The sequence below is a fragment of the Ornithorhynchus anatinus genome, chromosome X1 (genome assembly GCF_004115215.2).
Source record: "Ornithorhynchus anatinus isolate Pmale09 chromosome X1, mOrnAna1.pri.v4, whole genome shotgun sequence".
Lineage (NCBI taxonomy): Eukaryota > Metazoa > Chordata > Mammalia > Monotremata > Ornithorhynchidae > Ornithorhynchus > Ornithorhynchus anatinus.
The window spans coordinates 34,072,106-34,091,502 of NC_041749.1; the positions used below are offsets into that span (position 1 = coordinate 34,072,106).

Below are 19,397 nucleotides of genomic sequence, written 5' to 3' on the forward strand. Positions count from 1 at the left end.
AACGACTTCCCCGAGATACACAGCAGATGAGTGCCCGAGCTGGCGTTAGAATCCAGGTCCTCTGACCTCCCAGGCTTGGGTTCTTTCTACTAGGCTACACGGGTTCCAGGAAAGAGTTAATTATGCCTGTGCCTAAGTGACTCCAGATGTGCTGGCTGGCCCAGGGTGACCGGAAGCCTCTGCTCTCCTGATTCCAGCTGGAGTTTGCCACCCTGGAGGGGGGCCACCCCCACTCACAGAGAAAAGTCCCTGTTCTCCAGTTTGAGGGAGCAAAACCCCCACTCCTGTCCGGGGCTAGGGACAATGCCATATTTAGTCGGAGCCCAGGTGGGGTTCCCAGACAAGCCCATTTCCAAACTCATCATGAGCTGGTCGTTCGGGGGCTCTCGGGGGAAACGGAGGGTCAGTTTGGACAGTCGTCCCTCGGGGACCCCGTTGGGTCACGATCTCACGTCTAGACGTGTCGCCTTCCCATCGTGGCGTTGAGTCATAATGCCGGTCCCTCACCCCGGGGTCTCTGTGGAGAGCCAATGGGGACACCCCCTCCCACACACACACACATTTCCAGAAATTAGTTTTAACCCCTAACTGGAGAAAGGGGGGAGGGGGGTGTCTCTCACTCTCTCCTCCCAGAATTTCTCAGTCCCAGTGGCGATTCCTCCCGAAGAATCCAAACTGAGATGCCCAGCCGCCCTCCAGCCGAGGGGCATGACCCTGCATTCTTTCATTCATTCGATCGTATTTATGATGATCCATAATAATAATAATAATAATGATAAGAATAATGGCATTTAAGTGCTTACTATGTGCCAGGCACTGTATTAAGAGCCGGGGTGAATACAAGCAAGCGGGGTGGGACACGGTTCCTGTCCCACGTGGGGCTCACAGTCTCAACTCCCATTTTACAGATGAGGGAACTGAGGCCCGGTGAATGATTTTCCCAAGATCACACAGCGGACAGAGGTGGAGCCAAGATTAGAACCCAAGACCTTCTGACTCCCAGGTCCGTGCTACGTGCTTACCGTGTGCGAAGCACTATACTAAACGCTTGGGAGAGTACAACGTAACAACAGACACATTCCCGGTCCACACGGAGCTCACAGTCTAGAGGGGGAGACAGACGTTACTATAAATAAATAAAGAAATTACAGATATATTCGGATTTACAGGATACAGAATGATACAGAATCCTGCATCCCACCGCCCAGGGTCTTTTCACGGAGAAACCTCTCTTTGGTCAACCACTGCAGAGAAGCCAAGGAGGGCAGAGGAGCAGGTTTCCAGGTGCCCCAGACTGGACAGAACGCTCAAGGGGTGGCCTTGGGGAGCGGGTGCCCTCTTCCTGAGGGAGGGGGTGCGCACTGAACTTCCAGTGCTCCAAGGCAAAGGGGAGGGCAGCCTCTTATCCTGTTCATTTCCTCCAGGAACGTCCTGGCAAGATGCAGGCCCCTCTCCTCAGGGGACTGTTGCGGGGGGAGGGCCCGGGCTGAGGTCTCAGGCTCCACCCTTCCACTGCCCCCACCCCGCTACCCACCCAACCCCAAGTGTCGGGGCCCTGGAGCCTCCAGGTTGGGGATCTAGTGTCGGGGAATTAGTTCAGGCCCAAGGGTGACCGGGCCGAGGGGACACAGAAGCCAAAGGAGGGTGAGATGGGCACAAAAGGTCCCGAGGGTTGGGGACGCTCTGAGCTGCGTCCATCGGAGTCGAACCCGGAAGGCCTCCCTCCTCTCTGGCAACGCCCTTCCACCCCAAAGAAACCCCTTCCTCTTCCTCATTCGGCAGGCATGCTCCTCAAGGGCAGGCCCAGAGAGAAAGGGATGTCCACGGGCATGTGCGTACCGAAGCGTGAACATCGGGTGTATTTGTACAAATGTGTGTGTGGCAAGGGAGAGTTTCCTTCACTTGGATTTCAGCCACCCAGGAAGCCAGGCCCTCCACCGGTCATCCCTCCCCTCGTGCCCTGACCTAGCGGGCACAAACCTCTCTCAGCCCTCTCTGAGAGCCCCGCTCTCGCCTCTTGGACCAGCCCCCACCGTCCTGCACCGGAAGAGGGGACCCAGAGATCAGCCAATCTCTCCTTAATGCCTCCGTCTCAGGCCACCTCACAGGTCAAGCCGCAAGCCGCCGGCTTGCGGCGGGGGACGCGGCGACCCGGACGGAGACGCCGGAGGCTCCAGGCGTGATCTCTCGCGCCCGTCCCGCAGCCGGCACCCGTCCCTCCGCCGCCGGCACCGCCGACCATCGCCGACCATCGCCGGCCACCGACCGCCGCCGACCGTCACCGACCACCGACGGGCGGCGGCGGCAACGGCGAGGGGAGAAGAGCCGCTCGCTGCCAGCCGGCCCCGGAGTCTGATCGAACAGGCTGCTCTTTAATAAAGACATGAGTCAGCTAGTGGCGTGGGCTGCAGTGGGCTGCAGATTTTCTAAACATCCCTCATATCCCGAGTAAGGAGGAGAAAGAGAAGGGAGAGTGGGAGGGGAGGAGGGAGAGCGAGAGAAAGAGAGGGTGAGCGAGGGAGAGGAGAGAGAAAGTGAGAGAGTTCGAGAGAGAGGAGGGAGAAAGAAAGAGGGAGGGGGAGTTTGAGAGAGAGGAGGGAGAAAGAAAGAGGGAGGGAGAGATCGAGAGGAGGGGGAAAGAAAGAGGGAGGAAGGGGTAGAGAGAGAAAGGGGGCGGGGGAAGGGAGGGAGACATCAAGAGAGGGAGGGAGAGAGCTCTCAGAAAAAATATTTAGGGAAAACATCCAGAATTGAAAACAGACACACGCCCACACACCCATACACGCACACGCACACCCGAACGCACACACCCACTTTTTCGGAGCCGCGGAGAGAGAGCGATCGGGTTGAAGGGCGCTCCCCGCTTCCACCCTAAAGTTAGAGGAGGCAAAAGCCGGCCGCGGCCGGGACCGGGAGGGACCGTCGGTCCCCAAGTCGGGCGGCGGCGGGGACCCCCCGGGCCGGGCCGCGCTGAGGATGCCGTAGGGCCGCCCGGCCGGGCACTGCCCCCGCCCCCCTGCCTTCCGGACCGACCCCCCCTCCCCCCGGCCGTCGAGGGGCAGGTTCCTTGGGCCAAGGGAGCCGGGAGCCTGGGGAAGCCCCCCGCCCCCCGAAAGGCGAGGGACAGGGGCGAGAAAGGACCCGGCCTGGGGAGACGTCGAGCGGGCCGGAGGAGGAGGTGGAGCAGGAGCGGGCGGGCCCTCCGCCCCGAGGTAAGGTGCCGGGCCCCGGACCCCGGGCCCCGGGCCCCCCTCCCCCCCTCCAGCCCGCCCACCGCTTCTGTCCAACTGAAAATGGAAAATATCTTTAACGAAACCAGATGGGACAAACCCAGATTCGGCCGCTCCCGTGATGTCAGTTTTCCCAGTCTCCGGGCGCCTTTCCCTTCTGCGAACCGCCGGGGTGGGGGGGGGTAGGGGGGTCCCAACTTTTCTCCCTTCCGCCCCTCCCGACCCCCTTCCATCCCTCCCACACCCCGCCGCTTGGTACGACACCCCCAGCCCCCCCCCAACACACACACACCCCCTCTTCCCCACATCCCCCCCCCCCCCCGATGGTCAGCATCTCCCGAGGTCCTGAGGTCCTGGGGGCCTGGGGCCGGACCGGGGCGGTGGGGGGTCCGGCTGGGGGCTGGGAGATGGAGGCGGGGTGTCCCCCTCGCCCCCAAGGGTCTCCCCCAACCACCGAACCGCGACTACTTTCAAAGACTCGAAATGGCCCCGCTCCAGCCCCAGCCACAATGGCGATTCGGGGTATTTAAATGGGTTTGCGAATTTTTGAGATTCCTGACGTGTCCTTCGAACCCCCGGCTGCTGGGAAACCGTTAGCTGGGTGGAGCGGCCCATCTCGACCGAATCTCAATTCCCTCCGTGGCCAGCAGCCCCGGGGCCGCTTGAGAAGCCGGGGTCGGGGGACACGGGAGACGGAGGAGGGTGTTCGTGTGTTTGGGGGTTGGGGGTGTCCGGCCGGTCACGGAGGGGCCGGGTCCCAGAGTCATCGAGAAGCGGCATGGCCTAATAGGCAGAGCGCTGGCCCGGGAGTCGGAAGGACCTGGGTTCTAATTCCGGCTGCGCCACCTGCCTGACCTCAGCTTTGCTTCCCTGGACCTCGTTTGCCTCATCGGTAACAAGGGGTTGAAGACCGTGAGCCCCAGGTGGGACAAGGACTGTGTCCAACTTGATTAGCTTGGTTCTACCCCAGCGTTTGGTACGGTGTCTGGCGCAGAGTGAGCACTTAACAAATACCATAAACAACAATTGTGGTGCAAGAGGGCTGTGTGTGTGTGTGGAGGGAGTCACCCTCTGGAAGAAGATCTGGGTCTGGAGGGTTCAGGAAGGGCTAGAAGCGGAGAGGAGGGGTTGAAGAGGAAAGGGGGGGTGCTCTCCGGGGCCTAGGGGTGGGGAGAGCTGGCGAGATGGAGGGGCCGGGACTTCCCGAGAGCTTAGTACAGTGCTCTGCACACGGTAAGCGCTCAATAAAAACGATCGGCTGAATGAATGACTGAGACAGCACGCTCAGTGCTGAGCGGACAGAAGAGCGAGCCAACTCGCTTGCTCGACTCACCCGCTGTCTCCATCCTTCTCTGCTGAGACAGGATGCTTAGTTCCAAGCAGGCAGAGAGCTGCACGGAGAGGATAGCAGAGCGGGCAGCGGAGAGGGCCGGCTCACCTGCTCTTTCCATCCTCATCTCTTCACTCTGCAAAATTCCCACTGCCAGTGAATCGATCGTATTAATCAAGTGCTCGAGGGAGGACGACGTACAACAGACACATCCCTGCCCACCCTGCAACTGAGCCCTCCTTTCCCAGGAAGAGGGCACGCCGATGCTGGCAACCCAACCACGGGAGGTACCCGGCGGGCAGAGCAGAGAGCCGGGGGCGGGTGGTCTACATGGTGTCTTACCCCACGGAAATGTGGGGTCGTGGAGAATAACTGGCACCCCTCTTGGACAGGTCTGCCTCAAATTCGGGGGCAGGGGTAGGGGCTGGGCTTAGACAGTGGCATTTGGGGCTCTTGGTTACCTGGGACTCTCACCAGAAAGTCTTCACCTGCTGCCCCTGGGGGTGAGGCAGAAACCAGGAATGTGGGGGTGGGTGGGAGAGCTCTCTGCCCTATCTCTGCTGCCCTCCGCATCAGAGTGGTTGCTGGTATCAATCAGCCCCTCTGGAACCTGAGCAAAATCAATGGGGATTCAGCCAGAGCCAGCTGGCAGCCAAAACCCTAGTCACTGTGGAATTTGTTAAGCTCATACTCTGCCCTGAGTACTGTGCTAAGCACAAAATGAGTCCTATAGGGCTCACAACAGAAGAGGAGGGAGAGCAGGCATCTCAACTCCATTTTACAAATGAGCAGTCACAGAGAGGTTAAATGGCGTATCCAAGGTCACAGAGCAGCTCAGTGGCAGAATTGGGACTAGAACCCTGGTCTCCAAATACATTCCAGTTGGTCACGCTAGTGAACCCAACAGCCTCCTCTGGCCCGGGGTACATTATACGGCACGCTAGGATCTTTTGGCCTCTCTGAGTAAGGGGCAGGTGGAGTTGGTGGGCAGAGGAACTAAGGAGTCAGGGATCTTGGGTGGGGGGCTCTGGAGAGATCTGGGGCATGGGCTGGGGAAATGTCTCTAGAGGAAGCATAGAAACGGGACAGGAGACTGGGACCACCTGGAAAAGAACCACCCCAATCCATGAGGGACAGCGTGTAGGCAGGGAAGGTTGGTGTGGGGGTGGGAGGCAGAGGACTGGGGAGGACTGTTCTTGAGGTTCTCCGCTGAGAAACATCCAACAACTCCTCCCAAACTTATTTAACTGCTTAATTCTTCCTGGCAAGAAGTTCTCCCTTAAGGGATCTGAAATCCCTCCTGCCCATGTTTGCTTCTTGGATCCTGAGCAGAATGGAGAACAGTTTGCTGCCTCCTCTTCAATCGATCGATCGATCGGTCAATCTATTGTATTTATCAAGTGCTTTCTGTGTGCAGAACACTGTACCAGGCAATTAGGAGAGTGCAATATAATGATATAATAGACACATTCCCTGCCCACGAGCTTACAGTCCAGAGGGGTAGGCAGACATTAATATAAATAAATAATTTTCAGATATGTACGTAAGTGCTGGGGGCTTGAGGGAGGGTGTGAGTGAGGGGATAAAATCAGGGGATGCAGAAGGGAGTGGGAGAAGAGGAAATGAGGACATGGTCAGGGAAGACCTCTTGGAGGAGATTTGCCTTCCATAAGGCTTTGAAGGCGGGGAGAGTAATTGTCTGATGGATACGAAGAAGGAGGGTGTTCCAGGCAGGATGTGGGCGAGAGGTTGGCGAGATAGACGAGATCGAGGTACAGTCAGTAGGTTGGCATTAGAGGAGTCGAGTGTGCGGTCTGGGTTGTAGGAGACTAGCAAGGTGAGGTAGGAGGGGCAAGCCGACTGAATGCTTTAAAGCTGGCGGTAAGGAGTTTCTGTTTGACGCAGAGGTGGAGTTTGCCTTCTTGGACTGAATCTGAAAGCAGTTACTGTCCCACACTGTCCCTCCTACTCTCCCCCACTAGCCTCACTAGTTACCCATCCTGCGGCCTTCCCTCCCACATTCCCTGCCCAAGGAGTTGGGGACAGAGAAGGAAGACCTGGGAAAAACTGGGAAGATTCTCAAATTTCCATTTGATTCACTGTTCTTGCCAGATTCTCACTGCTGAGCGAAACGTCCAAGGAAAGAGGGGGAGTCAGTGGTTAGAGCCTTGGAGTCTCGGTAAGCACCCCGCTTCTATTCCCAGTTCTGTTCTCTGCCTCTTCTTAATAAATCTATCAGTGGTATTTATTGAACACTTATATGCGGAGCGCTGTACTAAGTACTTGTATTAGCTTACAGTCCTCTAGGCTGTAAAGCTCACCGTGGGCGGGGAACTTGTCTACCAAATCTGTTAGGTTATACTCTCCCAAGAGCTTAGTACAGTGCTCTGCACATAGGAAGCGCTCAATAAATACCATCGACTGATAGGGAGAGTATACAATACAACAGAGTTAGCAGACATGTTCCCTGCCCACAATGAGCTTACAGTCTAGAGAGGAGTTTACAGTTTCTCCTCCTCTTTCCCCTCACACCCTCTGCCTGGGCTCAGGAAAGAAGTCTCTCCACCTCACACTCGAGTTTGCTCCCTGGAACTACTGATAAGTGCTCCGAGTCTCTGGCCTTCCAGGGGAAGGGGTCCCACTGCCCCTCTGAGAGAGGAATCAAATGAGTCAGGGGCAAGCCAATTTGTGTTAGAGCTGGAAGGAAACTCCGTTTCCACCCCCAACCCCAGGACGGCACCTTTGTCCCTGGTGAGCGGGGAGCATCTCAGCCCTCAACTCCAACCTGAGTGCCCTTTCACTTTCCCTTCCTCTTCTGCTTCCTGACCAGTCTCATGATCCACCCCACCACTGTGGAATGGACTTCCTGCCACCCACCTCTGGGCCCTGATCCTGCCCCCAGCATCTTCCCAGATGAGCAGTGGACCGGATGAACTTTCTGCCGACAGTGGGCAGAGGCAGATTTGAGGCAGACTTGAGGAGATTAACGGGCCTTACTGGAGGAGACTGGGACTCTATCTCTAGCATGACCTCTAACCCTCAAACTATCACCATCCTGAACTTTGCCCCAACCCCAAACTTACTTGCTGCCCCAAGACCGATGATTCTGCTATTTGTTAAGCACCTACCATGTGCCAAGCACTGTCCTAAGTGCTTGGGTAGATGCAATTTCATCAGGTTGGACACAGTCACTGCCCATATGGGGCTCACAGAGAACAGGTATTGAATCTCCACTTGAAGAAACTGAGGTGCAGAGAAGTGACGTAACTTGCCCAAGGTCACACAGCAGGCGAGTGATGGTGGAAGGATTAGAACTCAGATCCTCTAACTCCCTAGGCCTTTGCTCATTTCACTAGGCTACGTTACTTCCCTAAGTCCAGTTATCCTTCTCTGGGAGAGTGTCCATTCCATCAGGTGAGAGAGGGGTCAGGTCACTGTTCGAGAAGGTGGTTTAGGAAGAAGGAAGAATACTCAAATGCCACACAGAGCTCATTTAGGGTGTTCAGATGCCTCAGCCCCAGAGGAAGCCATTTTCTCTCCAGACCAGAGGGGCCCCAACCCCAGGTGGGGCCCAGGAGATCCGGACTGGATTCCCTATCCGCACCCCCACTTTCTGGTCAGGAAGCTAACCCTGACCCTAACCCTAACGCCACTTTCTGGTCAGGAGGTTCATGGGCTGCCCCAGAAAGCTCCTGGGCATCCTGGGTCAGGATTAATAGGGGGCGCGTGGCCAAGACAGTCACAGACCTCCCCATCTATCCCGAGACTGTGTTCTTCTTTCTTTTTTTATGGTGTTTGTTAAGCACTTACTCTGTGAAAAACACTGTTCTAAGTGCTGGGGTAGATACAAGTTGATCTGCTGGGTCACAGTCCCTGTCCCGCCTGGGGCTAAGTAGGAGGGAGAACAGGAGAACTGAGGCCCAGAGAAGTTAAGCGACTTGCTCCAGGTCACACAGCAAGCAATTGGCAGAGCCGGGATTAGAACTCAGGACCTCTGACTCCCAGGACCCTGCTCTTTCTACTAGGCCTGGGACCAGAGAAACCCCACTTGGATGGACCCGTTGGTCCACTCCCGCTCTGGGGCCTGGTCAAGCTCGGACGGCACCACTCCCCCCGAGCACCTCCCCAAGGGATTCCCACCCCGATGTGTTACATGGGAAATCGAATTCCGGCTTCTGCTGCATTAACACCACACTCATCCACACTCTTCGTCTTGGCTCAGTTGAAAGAGCCGTTTGATGTCCGAGCCACCTCGGAGCCTCTGGGAACCTTTCATCTCTATGTGGCGGGACGCACTCCGGCGGCCAAGAGAGAAACTCCGATCCCCAACCCAGGCCCTGCCGGGAAAGACCACTCATGGGGCCGGAGGCTGAGTGGATCTCGGCAGGAGGCCCATCCCAAAGTACCTACCCAGCCCCCTGACCCACCCAGAGTTGGGGACTGTGGCCTGGGTTGGGGGGCCCGTGACAGGCTCGGTCCTGCCGGTTAGAGTTGTCCTTCGGGCCAGAGCCCGTGAGATGGCGGAGGGAGGGAGGGAGGCCTGGGGGACTCTGAGTGGCTCTTGGCAGTAGGCCCACCCCAAAGCGCTCACCCAGCCCCCCGACCCACCCAGAGTGGGGGGCTGCAGCCAGCGTGCGGGGGGACCGGGACGTAGACTCAGCCCTGCCGGTCACAGCTGCTCCTTGGGCCGGGGCCCACGGGATGGTGGAGGGAGTGAGGGAGCCCCGGGAGGACGCTGAGCGGATCTTGGCAGTAGGCCCACCCCGAAGTACCTACCCAGCCTCCCGACCCACCCAGAGTGGGGGGCTGCAGCCCGGGTGGGGAGGGACCGGGTCGCAGACTCGGCCCCGCCGTCAGAGCCGCGCCTCGGGCCGGGGCCCGTGAGATGGTGGTGGGAGAGAGGGGGGCCTGGGGGAAGCCTTTGTGAGGGGACAACCGCAGGGCTTGGGGGGGGGCTCCTCCATGATTAAACAAGGACAGGAACTGTCGGGGGGGGCGGGGGGGTGGGAAAAGCTAGGGTTATTTCCTGAGAACTGGGAAAGGCTCCAGGGAATAGCTTCCACTCCGCTGGGCAAACAGAGTCCAACAATAACACCAATACTAATAATAATAACAACAATGACACTCTGTGTTTCTTGAGCCCTTTTCTTCCAAGGCCTCGCAGGAAATATGGTCAGTCTCCAGATAGCATTTCTCCCACACACGCACTGCAGATGGGGATGCCGAGACCCAGAGGGGTCCCAGGCTGCTGTGTCCAGAGTGGCGTTGGGGTCTTCAGGGAAAATCCCATGGCGTGGCGGATAGAGCACGGTCCTGGGAGTCAGAGGGTCATAGGCTGGCTCCGCTACTTGATCACTGTGTGTCCTTGGGCAAATCACTTTCCTTCTCTGTGCCTCAGTTAACCTCATCCAAAAAATGGGGATTGAGACTATGAGCCTCATGTGGGACAGGGACTGTGTCCAACCTGATTTGCTTGTACTCACCCCAGTGCTCACTACAGTGCCTGGCATACAGTAAGTGCTTAAGAAGTACCACGGTTATTATCATTATTATTATTATTATTTTTATCTGAATGGGGGCAGCTTCGAACCAAGATGCTCTAGAGGGCAAACTCGGGGGGGCTCTGGGAATGCAGTCGTCAATCGCATTTACTGAGCACTTAGTGTGTGCAGAGCGCTCTGCTAAGTGCCGGAGACAGTACAGTGCAACACTATAACAGACACATTCCTTGCCCACGACGAGCTTACAGTCTAGAAGAATGGCACGGACACCAGTGGAGTGAATAAAGCTCCATCTTATCCAGCCCTCAAGCCCCACCCGCCGGCCTTCTGCCCCATCCGGGCCCCCACCACCTTATCTCACCTCACCCCTGCCTGTCCTCAGCTTTCCTGACCGGGTTCCCCCCCATCCCTGCCTCTCTCTCCCTACCTCCTGCAAAACATCCCCTAGCTCCAGCTCTCCCCAAACCCCTGCAAACATCCCCAGCCTCAGCTCTCTCCTCCGAACCCGCAAACATCCCCCCGGCCCTGACTCTCTTCTCCCCATCCCCTAGTTCCAGCTTTTCACCCACCCTCTGCAAACATCCCCTAGCTTCAGCTCTCTCCCCCGACCCCCTGCAAACATCTCTAACTCCAGCTCTCCTCTGACCCCCTGCAAACGTCCCCAGCCTCAGCTCTCCCCTCCAACCCCTGCAAGTATTTCCCCTGCCCCATCTCTCTTCCCTATTCCCTGCAAACATCCCCCCAGTCCCAGCTTTCCCCCGATTCCCTGCAAATATCTAACCAGTTCCGGCACTATCCCCCCTCCCCCAGCTCCACCCCCTGCAAACATGCCCTAGTCCCAGCTCCCATGGTCCCGGGCCCAGCGGGGCCTGTAACGCGGGACTGTGACTGCAATCCGAATGCTTCCGAGACGCCGTAATTGGCACCAATTAAATCGCTGCATTCATGTCAGAGCTGCTTTAACTGGCGAGACACACTGTCTTAGTTATATGGGGAAAAAGCTGTTTGCTTGTGGGTTTGTGTGAAAGGGGGCCGGGGGGGGAAGCAGGCAGCTGAGCGCCTTTCAATCTCTGCCTCGCTCACTCTCTTAAGCCGCATTCTCTCCCGGTAAACTGGAAGTCACCTCGGCCTAATCAGAGGCCCCCGAGCGGCCGGGGGAACAGAACGCCGGCTTGTCCGAGGGGTCGGAAGCGGAGAGACCCCCGGCCGGGCCCCCGGCTGGGCCTGCCCGCCCGTCCCGCCCCGGGAGCTTCTCGGGAGGCTGCCTACAGACCACGCACGCTGGGTCGTGGGAGCCCTGCCAGGAGCGGGCTTGAGGAAGGAGGGTTGCCAGGGTGAGAGTTGCCAGGGGCCCTGGGGAGGGGGTGGACCCGACGGGGTCAGGTGCAGGCTGGGGGCCGGGGGGGAGGCAATCTGGGCAGGGTGAGTCTGGGTGACCAGAAGGTTAGGCTAACACACCCAGCTGGGAGCAAGAAGCTGGCTTTCTCGCCCTTAGCGGCCTGGGGGCCATCTCCCCTTCTCCACGCTCAGTCGTTCCTTCCTTCCTTCACTCAGTCATTCAGTCATATTTATTGAGTGCTTACTGTGGGCAGAGCACTGTACTAGGTAGTTGGGAGAGTACAATATAACAATAAACAGACATAACCCTGCCCACAAACAGCTTACAGTCTAGAAGATGTATTTCTGTCCCCCTCCCCCTCCCTTAATGCTTCGTCAACCATCTCCCCATCCGTGGTATTTATTGAACACCTACTTTCTGCAGAGCACTGGACGTAACACTGGGAGAGTAAAGCAGAGTAAACAGGCACAATCATTGCTCTTGAGGACTTTCCAACGGGGGAGATGTACACTAAAATAAATTTCGGGTATGGGGCGCAACCGAGTGTAAAGATATGGATGTAAGTGCTGTTGAGGGGTGGGGAAAAGTCGGGATGAGTACCCAAGGGTTTGGGGGTCAGGCCTCAAGTGCATAGGTGAGGCAGGAAGGGGAAGACAGGGTGGGGATACAGAGATTAGGCAGGGAAGACTCCCTGGAGGAGATGTGATTATAGTAGGGCTTAGAAGACGGGGACGGTGGTCGCCTGCCAAATGTGAAGAGGGAGAGAGTTCCAGGCGGCGGGGAGGGTGTGAGACTGAGTTCAACAGTGAGAGACCAGAGTGAGACGCAGTGAGTCGATTGGTACTAGAAGAGTGGAGTGTGTGGGCTGAGTTGTAGTGGGAGAGAAGCAGAGATAAATTCGGGGAGAGAGCTGATTGAGTGCATTAAAGCTGATGGTCGAGAGTTTCTGTCTGATGCGGAGATGGATCGGCAACCACCGGAGGTTTTCGAGGAGCAGGGAGATGGGTGCAGAATGACGTTTTAAGAAAGCCATAAGGGCAGCGGAGTAAAGTGTGGACTGGAGAGAGGAGAGACTGGAGGCAAGGACACCAGAATGATAAAAACAACTGAAATTGAGCAGGGGTGGGCCAGGTGAAGCCTCCCAACTTAACTGTTACTCTTCAGTCCATTCATCTCTGGGGTACTTGCTGAGTGCCGAGCACTCTACTAAGTGGTCGGGAACATATAACAACAGCGAGACACACTTTCTCTTCCACCTAGGAACTTACACGTTAATGAGCACAGCAAAATTTATTTTCAAGTAGTTCAATCAATCAACTACTCGGTGGTATTTATTGAGGGCTTACTGTGTGCAAAGCACTGTACTGAGAGCTTGCGAGAGTACAATAGAATTAGAAGACACGGACCCTGTACTGGAAGAACCAACAGTGTAGTGGAAAATGGGAGGAAGAATGAGGGTACATCAGAATCTTCTTACTCCATTGTACCAATCGATCAATGGCATTTATTGAGTGCTTTCTGTGTTCGGAGCACTGTCCTAAGTGCTCTGTATTGTACCCCCCTAAATGCCCTGTATTGTACTCCCTTAAGCACTCAGTACAGTACTCTGCACACAATAAGCACTCAGTAAATATGATCAATTGATTTAAATCACCCTGAAGCTGGGTTTGAGTGTTTCCCTTCCCGAAGAGAGGCAGAGTTTGGCTCCTTCTTCCTGCCTCCCCCAGGCCCTGCTGGGCTCCTTTGGCTCCATCGTGCCCTCCCTTCCTCCCTCCTCCTGTCCCTCACTCCTTCAAAGCAGGGATAACTTGCCAGACCCTTGGAGACCACCAGGCTCCCATCCCAACTCATTCTCCCCTTGTTTTCCTTCCCCTCAGACAATTAACGGTCACCACATAATAATAATACCATTTGTTAAGTGCTTTCTATGTGTCAAGCACTTTTCTAAGCACTGCGGTAGGTACAAGATATTCAGGTTGGACACAGTCCCTGTCCCACATGGGGCTCAAAGTCCTAATCCCCATTTTACAGTTGAGGAAACTGAGGCACAAAGAAGTCAAGTGACTTGCCAAGGTCACACACAGACATGTGGAGGAGCTGGGATTAGAACCCAGGTCCTTCTGACTACCAGGCCCCTGTTCTATCCACTAGGCCAAGCTACTTCTCGATATTACTGCATCTGACAGATTTCTTTCCTCTTTTTCCCCAACTGTGGCTGCTTCTCTCCGATTTTCTCTTGGAGGTTTGTGTCTGAGGCTCCTCAGCTTCCTCCATTCCCTAGCCCCTCCCTGTCCTCTTCCACCCGGAAGCCCCACTCAGAGCTGTAATATATTTGGTTATATTAATGTCCGTCTCCCCCTCTAGACTGTAAGCTCACTGTGGGCGGGGAATGTGTCAGTTATATTGTCGCGTTGCACTCTCCCAAGTGCTCAGTAGAGTGCTCTGCACAGAGTAGGTGCTCAATAAATACGACTGACTGACAGACTGACTGCTCCTTCCCTGCCTCTTCCAGGATCTCTTTGCCCCCAGCAGAGAGGTCCAGGCAGGGCCCTGGCCTCCGATCGGGGAAGCGGTTTGGACCACAGCCTCCTTTCTTCCTACAAAATGGCTCCATCCTCCGCAATCCGGTCTGAGCTCTGGGGTTTCCTTCAAACCTTGCCGGGGCCTTTAATTACTAGCAAGAAGTGGAGCCTGCTCTGTCTCCCAGCCACAAAATGATCTAACAGCAACTTGAGGCCCAGCCTGCCCCGCCTCTCCCTCCCTGGGCAGTTCCTCTCAAGGCTACCGAAGCTTAGCTTGGCCCTTAATCAAGCAATCAGTCAATCAGTGATATTTACTGAGCACTTACTCTGCGCAGATCACTGTACTAAGTGCTTGGAAGAGTACAGTACAATACAGTACGGGTTGGTAGACCTGTCCCTGACCCACAGGGAGTTTATAGTCCAGAGGGGGAGATTGACTTTTTTATTTTATGGTATTTGTTAAGTGTTAACTTGGTGTCAAACACCGTTCTAAGCTCTGGAGAAGGTACAAGTTAATTAGGTCAGACACAGTCCCCGTCCAGCATGGGGTTCACAGTCTAAGTAGGAGGGAGAACAGGTATTCAAGCCCCATTTTGTAGTTGAGGAAACTGAAGTACAGAGAAACGAAGTGACTTGCTCGAGATCACAGAGCAAGCACTTGGCAGAGTCAGGATTAGAACCCAGATTCTCTGACTCCCCGGCCTGTGCTTTTTCCACTAGGCCACGCTACTTCTCGTTACTATGTTATATCAATTATAATAAATAAATGAATTATGGATTTATAGAGGAACTGTGTGGTCTAGTGGAAAGAGCATGGGTCTGGGAGTCACCTGCTGTGTGGCCTTGGGCAATTTACTTAACGTCTCTGTAATAATAATAATAATGTTGGTATTTGTTAAGCGCTTACTATGTGCAGAGCACTGTTCTAAGCGCTGGGGTAGATACAGGGTAATGAGGTTGTCCCACGTGAGGCTCACAGTCTTAATCCCCATTTTACAGATGAGGTAACGGAGGCACAGAGAAGTGAAGTGACTTGCCCACAGTCACACAGTTGACGAGTGGCAGAGCCAGCATTCGAACCCATGACCTCTGACTCCCAAGCCCGTGCTCTTTCCACTGAGCCACGCTGCGTCTCTATGACTCAGTTCCCTCATCTGCAAAATGGGGATTCACCTGTTCTCTCTTCTACTGTAGCCCCAAGTCAGTATTGTATTTATTGAGTGCTTACTGTGGGCAGAGTACTGTACTAACCGCTTGGGAGAATATAACAATATAACAGAAACATTCCCTGGCCAAAATGAGTTTATAGTCTAGAGGGGGACCTGATTATCTTGTATCTATCCCAGCACTTGGAGCAGTGTTTGACTCATAGTAAGCACTCAGCAAATACCACGATTATTAGTATTATTATTACAAAAGTGTTGTGGGACTGAGGGTGGGGCGAATATCGGTGCTTAGAGGTTACAGATCCAAGTGCGAAGGCCACGCAGAAAAGGAGTAGGGGAAATGAGCGCTTAGTTGGGAGAGGGCCGTTGGAGGAGATGTGATTTTAGTAAGGTTCTGAAAGCGGGGAGAGACGTGGTCTGTCATTTATGAAGGGGAAGTGACTTCCAGGGGAGAGGCTGGATGTGGGCAAGGCTTCGACGGCAAGATAGACGAGATCGAGGTACAGTGAGTAGGTTGGTAAGGAGTTTCTGTTTGATGTGGATATGGATGGGCAACCACTGGAGGTACTTGAGGAGTGAGGAGATGTGGACTGAACGGTTCTTTAGAAAAAGGTTCTGGGCAGCGGGGGAAGTAAGGACTGGAGTGGAGAGTGGAGTGGAGGCCGGAAGGTCAGCGAGGAGGCTGATGCAGTAGGTAAGGCAGGATAGGAGAGATGCTTGGATCGGTGGAGGAGCAGTTAGGATGGAAAGGAAAAGGTGGATTTTAGCAATGTTGTGAAGGTAGGATTCGGTGACAGATCGAATATATGGGTTGAATGAGAAAGATGAGTCGAGACTAACGACAAGGCGATGGGCTCGTGAAACAGGGAGGATAGTAGTGATGGTGTTATCTACGGCGTTGGGAAAGATGGGGGAAGACAGGGTTTGGGTGGGAAGGTGTTTTTGGACATGTTAAGTTTGAGGTATCGGTGGAACATCAGAGTAGAGACGTCCTGAAGGCAGGAGGAAATACAAGACTGCAGAGAAGGAGAGAGGTAGATTTGGGAATCATCTGAAGAGATGAGAGTTGAAGCCATGGAAGTGAATGAGTTCTCCAAGGCAGTGGGTGAAGATAGAGAATAGAAGGGGACCCAAAACTGAGCTTTGAGGAACTCCCACAGTTAGAAGTGTAGATAACTTGCTCAAGGAGTTTGGAGAGAAATGGCAGGAGGGAGATGGGGTGATTACCGGAGGGAGCCATGAGGTCAAGGAGGGTGTAAGGTTAAGCATAACGGATAGATGAGCAAGTTTGAAAACAATGGCAAAGGAGGCATTGGAAAGCCAACAGATTGAAGATCAAAATCAGAGTGGACCATGGATCCAGTCCAGGCTGGGGATAGGGTGTGTGCATGTGGGTAGAGGGGAGCCAGCCAAATCCATCCCAGAACATCCCAGGATTATTTCTTAGGCTGAAGGTGGTGGTGGAGGGGGAGGGGGCTGGGGTTGGAGAGAGAGGGGGACCAGTGGGAAGAGTATGGGCTTGGGAATCAGAGGACCTTGGTTCTAATCCTGACTCTGTCACTTGTCTGTTGGGACCTAGGGCGAGTCACTTAACTTCTTAGTGCCTCATTTTCCTCAGTTGCAAAATGGGGATTCAGTACACATTCTCCCAATGATTCATTCATTCAACTGCATGTATTGAGCGCTTACTGTGTGCACAGCACTGTACTAAGTGCTTGGGAGAGTGCAGTAGAACAATAAACAGACACATTCCCTGCCCACAGTCTAGAGTCTAGAGGAGGGGGAGATAGGCGTTAATATAAATAAATTATAACTATGTACTGTGGGGTAAGTACTGTAAGTGCTTTGGGGCTGGGAGAGGGGATGAACGAAAGGAGCAAGTCAGAGAGACACAGAAGGGAGTGAAGAGGAAAGGGGAGCTTAGTCTGGGAAGGCCTATCGGAGGTGATGTGCCTTCAAAAAGGTTTTAAAGCAGGGAAGGGTAATTGTCAAATTTGAGGAGGAAGGGCATTCCAGGTCAGAGGCAGGACGTGGGCTAGGGGTCGGCGGCGACGTAGTTGAGATCGCGGCACAGTGAGAAGGTTAGCACTAGAGCCAAAGGGTGTAGCCTGGATTATAGAAGGAGAGTAGCAAGGTGAGATAGAAGGGGGCAAGGTGGTAGTGTCTTTAAAACCAATGGTGAAGGTGGGGTCGTCAGGATTAAGCGATGGATTGAATATACGGGTCGAATGAGGGAGAGGAGTCGAGAATAATGCCAAGGGTATGGGCTTGTGAGAGAGGAGGGATGGTGGTGGCATCTACAGTGATGGGAAATTCTGCGAGAGGACAGGGTTTGGCTTGGGAGATAAGGAGTTCCATTTTGGATATGTTGAGCTTGAGGTGATGGGAGGACATCCAAGTAGAGATGTCTTGGAGGCAAGAGGAAATGCGAGACTGCAGAGAGGGAGAGAGATGAGGGCTGGAGATATAGATTTGGGTATCATCCGGATAGAGGTGGTAATTGAAGCAATGGAAGCGAATGAGTTCTCCAAGGGATTGGGTGTAGATGGAGAATAGAAGGGGACCCAGAACTGAACCCTGAGGGACCTCCACAGTTAGGAGGTGGGAGGCAGAGGAGGAGCCTGCGAAGGAGACTGAGAATGAGCTGCCAGAGAGATAAAAGGAGAACCAGGGGAGGACAGTGTCAGTGAAGCCAAGGTTGGATAAAGTTTCCGGGAAAAGCGGGTGGTAGCGTCGAAGGCAACTGAGAGGTCGAGAAAGATTAGAATGAAGTAGAGGCCGATGGATCTGGCAAGAAGGAGATCACCGGTGACCTTGGAAAGGGCAGTCGCTGTGGAATGAAGGGGACGAAAGCCAGATTGGAGGGGGTCAAGGAGAGAACTGGAGGAGAAGAATTCGAGACAGCGGGTGTAGACAACTCACTCAAGGAGTTTGGACAGGAATGGTAGGAGAGAGATGGGTGGTAACTGGAGAGAGCCGTAGGGTGAAGGGAGGGTTTTTTTTAGGATGGGGAGACATGAGTGTGTTTGAAAGCACTGGGGAAGAAGCCACTTAGACTACTTAGACTGCGAAGCCCATGTGGGGGAGGGACTGTGTCTGATCGGATTACCTTTATCTGTTGAATCGTACTTTCCCGAGCACTTAGTACAGTGGTCTGCACATAGTAAGCATTTAATAAATACCATTGATTGATTGATTGATTGTATCTGCCCGGCATTTAGTTCAGTGCTTGAGGTATACTAACTGCTTAACAAATACCACAATTATATTATAATCACTAAGTGCTTGCGTGATCCACACAACAGAAGCGAGACAGACTTCCCTGACCTCCTGGAACTTACATTCTAATAGGGGAGGCGAGAAGGAACAAATGGTTTACAAATAGTGGGAACAGGAAAAAAAACAAGAATATAACAAATAAGTCAGGGTGAATTAGTTGAATAAATAATTAAGTATACAGTTGAATGTGCATAGGTACCCAAGCGCTGAGGATTGAGAGAAACGACATGAGTAAGAGCAGCTGCTGGGATGAAGTGAATTAGGGATTTGGGAATTCATCAGGGAAGACTTCCTGGAGGAGGTGGAATTTTTAGGATGATTTTGAAGAGGGGGAGAGCTCTGGCCTGGCGGATTGCTTCCAAGAGATTCAGTTGTGCTTGGGCAGTGTGGCAGGGCGTGTAGATTGGAGATGATGATGATGATAATAATGGTGATGATAAGGAGGAGGAAGAGGAGGAGGAGCAGGAGGGAGAAGAAAGGAGAAAGAGGAAGAGGAGGAGGAGGGGGAAGAGCAGCGGGAGGGGGAGGAGGAGGAGGAAGCAGAGGAGGAGATGGAGGAGGAGGAGGAGGAGTAAGGGGTGGAGGAGGACAAAGACTAGGAGTAGGAAGAAGAAAAGGAGGAGGAGGAGCAAGAAGAGGAGGAGGAGGAAGAAAAGGAGGAGGAGAAGCAAGAAAAGGAAGAAGAGGAGGAGGAGGATCACTAGGGAAGGAGGAGGACAACGGAGGATGAAATCTCCCTTGGAGAACAACAGATAAGATTTGGCTTCAATCAGTCAATCAATAAATCGATGGTATTTGGTGGGTGTTTGCCGTGTGTAAAGAACTGTACTAAATGCTTGGGAGAGTACAATGTAAGAGATTTGGTAGTCCCATTCCTTGCCCACAAGGAGCTTACAGTCTATAGGGAAAGCCTCCAGACTGGTTTGTGCAAAGCCAATGGCAGTCCCTCATCCCTCTCTCTCATCTCTCTCTCTCTCTCTTAGATTTGAGCCCCTATGTGGGACAGGGACTTTATCCAACCTATTATCTT

General features: G+C 54.1%; 1 protein-coding gene across 3 annotated transcripts in view; it reads left to right on the top strand.

The window, feature by feature from the left end:
- The first annotated feature begins 3,055 nt into the window (after positions 1-3,055).
- PDGFRB (platelet derived growth factor receptor beta) overlaps positions 3,056-19,397 on the top strand; it is a 65,482-nt gene continuing 49,140 nt past the window's right edge. The window contains exons 1-2 of one of the 3 annotated variants that reach the window (XM_029050254.2): positions 3,058-3,212; positions 6,673-6,739. The gene's annotated coding sequence lies outside the window, so the exon portion shown is untranslated. Of the gene's footprint in view, positions 3,213-4,597; positions 4,848-6,672; positions 6,740-19,397 lie in introns of those variants that run through there. The other 2 variants (XM_029050255.2, XM_029050253.2) reach the window with 2 other exon arrangements.